The sequence below is a fragment of the Watersipora subatra genome, chromosome 11 (genome assembly GCF_963576615.1).
Source record: "Watersipora subatra chromosome 11, tzWatSuba1.1, whole genome shotgun sequence".
Taxonomy (NCBI): Eukaryota; Metazoa; Bryozoa; class Gymnolaemata; order Cheilostomatida; family Watersiporidae; genus Watersipora; species Watersipora subatra.
In genome coordinates, this window is record NC_088718.1 from 39,771,389 (window position 1) to 39,779,455 (window position 8,067).

The 8,067-nt window shown below is 40.1% G+C and overlaps 1 protein-coding gene across 1 annotated transcript in view; it reads right to left on the reverse strand.

Annotated features, from left to right (window-relative positions):
* Positions 1-111, reverse strand: part of LOC137408534 (retinoic acid receptor RXR-alpha-B-like) — a 30,120-nt gene extending 30,009 nt beyond the window's left edge. The window contains exon 1 of the mRNA XM_068095095.1: positions 90-111. The gene's annotated coding sequence lies outside the window, so the exon portion shown is untranslated. The remainder of the gene's footprint in view (positions 1-89) is intronic.
* Positions 112-8,067: the final 7,956 nt, after the last annotated feature.

Below are 8,067 nucleotides of genomic sequence, written 5' to 3' on the forward strand. Positions count from 1 at the left end.
CTGTCATTCTTACACTGCAGTCAAATGTAAAGTGCTACAAGTATACTATTCGAGCAAGCTAAGAAATCAGAGTAGCAGTTTTACCGTACCTGTCTAGTTAGCAATACAACTAATTGTTGACAAATACGCATGCGTAAAACCCATTTTTTAAGTATTCAGATTATCGGGTGGCCTCGTTAAATAATGAAAATGTAAATGTAAAAAACTCATGATTGACAGGTCGAGCAGCCCTTTTTCCCTACCTCGATTCGAAGCCCTGTGATCGAAATAGCGAGACAATAAATGATGGGACTCGTCTATGCGAAGACAATTTTTCAACGAATATACGAATATTGGGCTATTGCCTGGAGGTGTTCGGATGCGCATGTCCTTGGTTGTCTAGGTCCAAGTTGGCACATCAGTGCGACCGAAAGCGTTGGAGCGATCAATCTTAAATGTTACGAATACTTCTTGCTTGCTATTAGTTTTCAATGCCAAATTATTTAGATGTAACGTTTTTAAATCAAAGAAGAGCAATATTGCTGTATAGAGTCAAAAGCTTATATGTATAACAGTTTGTTTTTCAGTAACGAATACCTTTAATGAGTGAACTATCGTAGTAGCAACCGTTTTCTTATTACTCAAATGCGGTTGAAATGATAAGCGTGAGTTTTTTTGCTAAAACTCAGTAGTCTAATGATAACTCTGATTGTCCAAAAGTTTTTGCACTCGCATGGGTGCTCAAAAAGGATGACATTAATGATAAGGGCCAGGCACATATTGGGTGTTTTATAATCACTCACCACGTCTTCACTAGCCAGAAGCTGGAAGAAGACTGCTCTCCAATACATCCCTTCCCGTATCCATTTAGCTTTTCTTTAGCTTTCTCAATAAGCTGAGAAAGCTATATAATCCTGCAAGTCTGTGTCAGAAGCTTTGCCTTCTAAAGCTTAGCTAGTTTCCTTAGCCTGAGTTCCTGTAGCATAGTCAGGCGCGCAAGAGACATCTGCATATACAACATGCTCCTTTTTTCTTTGAAGCCTAAACATAGGCACTGTAACTATTAAGGTTCAAACATAGGTTTTACCACCCATCTTGTTAAGAAGCGTCAAGCGTCAGACACGGTGTCTGACATGCATATATACTATCCTCTGGTACACTAATAGAGCCTGCAATCATCATGAGCTCGTCAATGTGTTAAACGTAAGCTTAGCAATTGTACATGAGCATGAGGGTAACCGGTCAACCAGGTGTTAACCCATACTAAAATCAAAAGTGGCCTTAACTGTATGGGTTTAGTCATCCTCTCCCATACTTACTTTCCAGGTCAAAGTAGCTCTCACCAGCCTAACCTGCTATTTTCAGCTCCAACATGCAAGTTCTAAGTACATACCTGTTTCTGTGTTAACTGCTCCCATGCCTTGACTAACCATCAGGGTCCCCCTCTATTACTGGCATCATCGGATCATCCGAATCATAAAAAGAATGGATCATACACTCCTTGAGCCTGGCTCGTCTTTTAGCAGAGCCTTCTGCTCCTCCATTTCTTTAGCCCAAGAAGTCTTTTCCTGGGCTACTATGCCATTATGCGGCATGGCTAGCCTCGCGGCCAGTACAGGATGCTGTCGAGACGGCGTCCTCTGTACCTCCCTGTTTTGATGTGTGGGGAGCTGAGTGGGTCTCCCCGCCAACACACAACTGGTTGTCTTTAGGTAGCTGTTACTGAGTCTTACTAGCTTCTCGGCTAGAGCAGGTTACTGCCAAAGTAGTCCCTTCTGCACCTTCCTGGTGTGAGTTATGGGGAGCCAAGTCAGCCTCCCCGCCCGCCTACAGACAGCTGATTGTCTGTAGGTGGCTTTACCTTAGTTTGGATCGCAGGCAGTTTAGCGTCCTTCAGGAGCTTGTCCTTCAGGGTAACCAAGTTCATCAAGGCAGCCTTGAACTGCTCGTTTTTGATCTCCGACTGGACCTGGCACTCATCAACTTCCACGGCTGCAATAGCTATCTTGTACTCCTCTATTCTGGACCTCATTCGACATGAATCAACTTCGATTGAATCGGTTCAACTGAATCATTCGACATTTGTCGAATGATCTCACGAAAAATGATTGACAGAATGAGTATTTAAAATACTCATTATGTCAGTCATGCTTAAGAAGGATGATGTAATAGTATTAAGTGCACCTAACATTTTAATGCTCATAATTGTGATCTCACCAGACTGCCAAGGACAGCCGCAGCGGAACCGCGCATAATTAACAAGTAGATAACAAACACGGACTAAATTTAGATTCTGATCACGCCTTGCAGTTGGTACCTCTTCCCATGGCTGGCCTGTCCCTGTCTTCTTGATAAGCTCAACTTTGCTACAAGACCGGTACACAGGTAATTGCCTACGAGGCTTATCATTACATGGTGGAGTTTTTGGACCCGGCTCTGTTGATTAGCTTGTTTTTTTTTCAGTTTTTGCTTTTCGTTTCTGCAGTATGCTTCTGTGACTACCTTGGACTTTCATGATGAAAAGTGGCTTGAAAGCTCCTGGAGAGCTCTATTTTGACGAAAATGTTTTTGACAACTGGAGAAAGTGGCGGATCTCTCTTGAGAATTATTTGCTAGCGGTTGATTTGGTATTGAAGCCAGACATGAAGGGTATTGTCCTGCTTAACCCTTTCACTGCCGAGCATGTACAAATTTGGGTATCTGCCAAGTGCCAGCCATTTTACCGAAAATTGCCGATATTGCTTCATGATATGTAAACAGTATTTTTTCCAATTTCAATCTCTATTCAGAACAATTTAGTTACATATTTTAATTTGCTAACATTTTAGCCATCATTGCTATGCAAAAATCCAACGGATCTATACTTTGTGTGATGATAAAGCTGTGTGATGCTATGATCGATGCGAAGCTAAAACGATCTTCCATGTTTCTTACTCTTACAAAATTATTACTTTCACTACTCTCAGAGACAGTGCTGCTGCTTTAACTATCTGTATAATCACAAAAATCTGAAATGGCTATAATGCCATCAACATTACTAATTACCTGTTTTCTGACTCGCGCGCGGTAATTAATGAACTCACACAAAAAATGTTCGTTATTAAATTAGAAATTCTCTAACAAAAGTTTGAAATTGATTCGTTACTTTAGGCTAATTTTATAGACAAATCTTCAGACAACACTGTCAATTTCATAAAAGTCTTAAAGACCGTGGGTTATGCTGTCAACGAATAATAAAATGAGGTAACTACGCAATGGCTGGGAAAGTCGCAATAATGCGTCTACGGCAGTCGTCCCACGAAAACGCATTTATGCGTCTACGGCAGTGGAAGGGTTAAGAATGCTTTGATTAACAGACGTTAGGTAGCCATACTGCTTAATCAGACAGGTGAGAAAGCTACAGAGATATTTAGTCGGTTTGAGTATGAAATTGACAAAAGCAGAGACGTACTTACCAATGTATTAAAAACATCGAGGCATATTGTAACCATAGACGAAACATGCTGTATGCATGGTACGTATTTTGGTCAATGAATCAAACTGATGGCGAGTCTATCGACATGTTTGGTAAATGATTGAAAACACAAGCTGCCAAGTGCGAATTTGATACGTTGCATGACCAAATGCTACTATGTCGACTTGTACTTGGATTATCTGATGCCAAACTAAAAGAAAATTTTTTTAGGAGCTGAGCCATCAACCTACAGAATGCTTTGGATGGCATACGCACTGTAGAGATCACAAAACAGCAAATGTCCAGATTATCTACCGGTGACACAGCTGTAAATACTGTACAAAATGCGCCTCTTGAATCTGGTGTTAATTCTGTTCAACGCGAATGCAAATATTGTGGATATAGCCATGCTAAAGGGCCATGTCCGGCTTACGGAGAGACCTGTAATAACTGTGGGCTAAAAAATCATTTTGAAAATGTATGTCACAAACCCAAGAACAACACTGAAAAACAGATGAATAATTTGTTTGTTGGCTCGGTAAATACTATCCCAAACAAATGGAATCTTGAGTCTGTTAAATCTTAGATTTTGTCAATGAATTAGAGGCACAAACGGAAAGTCATGGAGATTCCATTAAAGATTGATACGGGAGCTAAAACAAAATGTATCACCTTAAACTGCCACGTACAACTTTTATCGGTTTTTCTAGGTAGATCAGACATGCTGATTCCGATTTTGTGCTCAGAATAAAGATTAGTCCACTTATTTTCAGAGGAATGAAGGCATTTTCACAGCGTTTTAATATCAGTCTCAAAAACAACACAATCGGCACAACAAGCTCCGCCCATAAATATGTGAAATACTGTGCCGGAATAGAATTCTGTGGGTGTGTCAACAGTTACTTCCGAGGTTCTTTGATTGTGTACATTTATTACTGATCGGAACAAGTTTGTGACCTAAACAGTAAATGAACTTATAAGAAACGTGAGACATAAAACAATGTACGCATGTAAAACAACGAACAACGATAAATTAAACTACATATAAAACACAAGACATGAGCTAAATACATGATAGTTAAGAGAACATAAAATCTTACAAATCGTGAGAGAAGCGGAATCCTTCCGGCATAAAAGTATTAATATAGATATAAATTCGGCTTCTGGCGTGTGTGATAAAATCTGACAGTGATGCTTTAACGGTCGTCACTGTCAGCCAAAGCAGTTAAAAATGTTGCTGTTATAATCTCATGATGTTATAAAACTGATTGTTGCATGCAGCCAGATAAAAACTTGGTCAGCCGACACCTTGGTTAAAACTAACTTGGGTGTTGTACAAGATACACGAAAGCCTCAGCTTTATCTCTAATTGTATGACATAATTTAAAGGCTACAGATAGCTATATTTGTGCACACATATAATTAATAGATTTAAATATCTCCTTCACATTAATACATGTAGCTATAAAATTGGACAATAGACAAGACAAAATTAAAAAGTATGACACATTCTAATACACATACGCTAGCTTCTTAGGAACGGAAATTGGGAATGTTTATGCCGATTTAGAATGATAGAGATGGGTGTCTTAAAACCCATCATTATCTAAATTCAGCCTTCGAAATAATCTCAGTTTTTTCTGAAAGGTAGATAAGTATTTAACATTGTATATTTAAGAATAATCTCAAAAAAGCGCGATAACTACGCCAGCTTTTGATAAAATCACGCTTTTTTGAACTCTTTTTTTGGCGTTCAGCCTATTAAACATCCTGTAACAAGCTATGAACAATTTTAAATAGTTGTGGATACAGTTGTGCGTGTAGTTATGGATACAATTGTTTGAAGTTTAACAACGTTGGTGCAGTACAGTTCTCTGTGAACTATGACGGTATCAGCCATGGAGTACACTTTGATGCAGTTGATGAGAACCTGCCCCTTTTTAGGTCTGAAAACTGCTTAGCTCTTTGGATTAATCTGTTGTGTAAATAAGGTGACTATTGATGCCTCAATCTTGGATTAGTTCTCTGATGTGTTTAATGGTATTGCGTGTCTTGAAGGAGAACATGAGGTATGCATTGATGAGAAATTGAAACTTGTTGTGCACCATCCTCATCGTGTACCTTTCCGAGTGTTGGATAGAGTGAAGAAAGAACTGGATAGTATGGAAGCTTCTGGAGTTATTTCAAAAGTTGATAAACCAACAAACTGGGTCTTGGGATGCATGGAAAAAGGGTTTGTGAGAATATGCCCAAACCCAAAAGATCTAAACAGAGCTGTAAATGTAAAGTGTGAGCACCACAGAATACCAACACTGGAGGACATTGCTTTTCGGTTCAATGGAATGCAGTGCAGCACTACACCATTATGGACATGAAATATGGATACTGGCATGTTGCACCTACAAAAGAGAGTAGTCTGCCGACTACTTTCAACACCCCATATGGTTGATACTGCTTTTACAGGTTTCTATTCGGGCTCCACTCAAGTGCTAAGGTCTTTGAGAAGAAGGTTGAACAGATATATGGAAACTTGCCCGGTATTTTAGTATATTTTGATGACATTATTGTAGCTGAAGAAACATAACAAGAGCATGATAATAATCTCCGGAGGTTACGTGCAAAAGCTAAAGCAGCCAATGTAACGTTGAACCTCAAGAAAATCTAATTCAATCAGTTTGAGGTATGATATCTTGGCCATGTAGTATCGAAAGATTGTCTACAACCCAATCCCAAGAAGGTGACTGCAATCAATGCCATGCCAGACCGTATTGATTGAGAAGGAATACAGAGGTGTATTGGTACCCTCAATTTTTTCAGAGCTTACATACCTAACACGTTGGCTTGCATAGAACCATTGAGGGTACTTTGCCCTGGGAAAACTGATAGACAATGGACATGGTCAACTAAGCAACCGGAAAACTTCTGAAATGTTAAACGCCTACTCAAGTCTGAACCAGTCTTGCAGTAATTTGATGTAGCTAAGGATGCTCATCTGCAGGTTGATGCTTCGAAGAGTGATCTTGGAGCTGTGTTGCTACAGGAGGGTAAACCTGTAGCCTATGCATCAAAGAGCTTAACCGAGACAGAATGCAATTATCCCTAGATCGAAAAAGAACTGCTTGCTGTTGTGTTTGGCTGTTAACGCTTTCACATCTACCTATATGGACACTAGGTACATGCACAGACTGATCACAAACCTTTGGTTCTTATAATGAATAAGCCTCTTCACAAAGTTTCCCCTAGACTACAGAGGTTATTACTGAGGCTTCAGTGATACAATATATCTGAGCTTACCTTATTTCCAGGGAAATACATTTATATTGCTGACACACTGTCTTCAGCTTATCTCCAAAGAATTACTAGTATCAAGCCGACCTTGGGAATGAGATTGTTATGACTCACAGCTTGGAAGCTGATGCGGGTACAACTTACACTATGAGGCATGCTTAGGCTGAAGATGATGCAATGCTACTGTTAAGAGCTTCCCTAAAAGATGGCTGAAACTGGCCACTGCGAAGTCAAGCCCCTACATTTCTACAGCCTTATTGGAACATAAAAGCTGATATTTATCAACTAAATGGCTTTCTGTACTTTGAAGAACGCCTGATAGTTCCCAGCTCACTGAGAAAATCAATGCTAAATTTTTCATGCTGGACACCTGGGCATTAAAAAGTGCCGAAAATGTGCTAGAAAGTCATTCTTCTGATCTGAAGTATCTGCCGGTATAAAGAATAATAGTATGGACTGTCACACCTATGCAAGATTTGCTAGACACTGACAGAAAAAGTCACTCATACTGCATGAGGTACCTAGCCGTCCTTGAAACAAAGTTACTATAGACATCAGGAAGTATAAGCGCAAAAACTATCTGGTACTTGTTAACTGCCACTCTCACGTCCCCAAAGCTGAGGCTACGCAAGAGGAAGACTGCTGAGGACGTGGTACTGGCGCTAAAGTCTGTGTTTGCTGTACATGGTGTGCCTGTATCAATCCTAGCTTACAACATGCCTTTCAACAGTCAAATCATGCAAAGATTTATGACATCCAATTTTTCACCATTGTGACCTCAAGTCCTCACTACCCAAAGTGTAATGGGATGGCTGAGCGTTATGTACAGTCAATAAAAACTTTCTAAAGAATTTTGAAAAAGATAGGAAAAATGTATACCATTCACTACTGGTATCTAGACTTGCCAGCGACAGGATATTCACTCAGTCCAGCAGAAACGTTGTTTAACAGATCAATAAGAAGTGACCTGCCAATCACAGCTGAGCTACTCAAACCCCTACTTGTTGAACCAGCCAAGGCTTTAAGCTAACCAAAAGATGAAAAGGGCATATTAAGATCGCCAGGCACGGACCCTAACTGAAATTCAACCTGGTGCCTCTACTCTCATAAAGACTGATGCTGAAAAGGAATGGTCTCCGGGTGTAATCATAGATCATGACTCTCTCAGGTCTTATTTTGTAGATAATGGCCCTCCATAGTTCGACGAAACCGTGTTCACTTGAAGCCTGATCAAGCTTGCATGACTACAGTTCCTGCTAAGAATGCTGGGGCCCAGTATTCTCCCGTGGAGGACGGTGATGTTGCAGGCTCCCGCCAAACCACACCTAAAATACTGCCTCAACCTC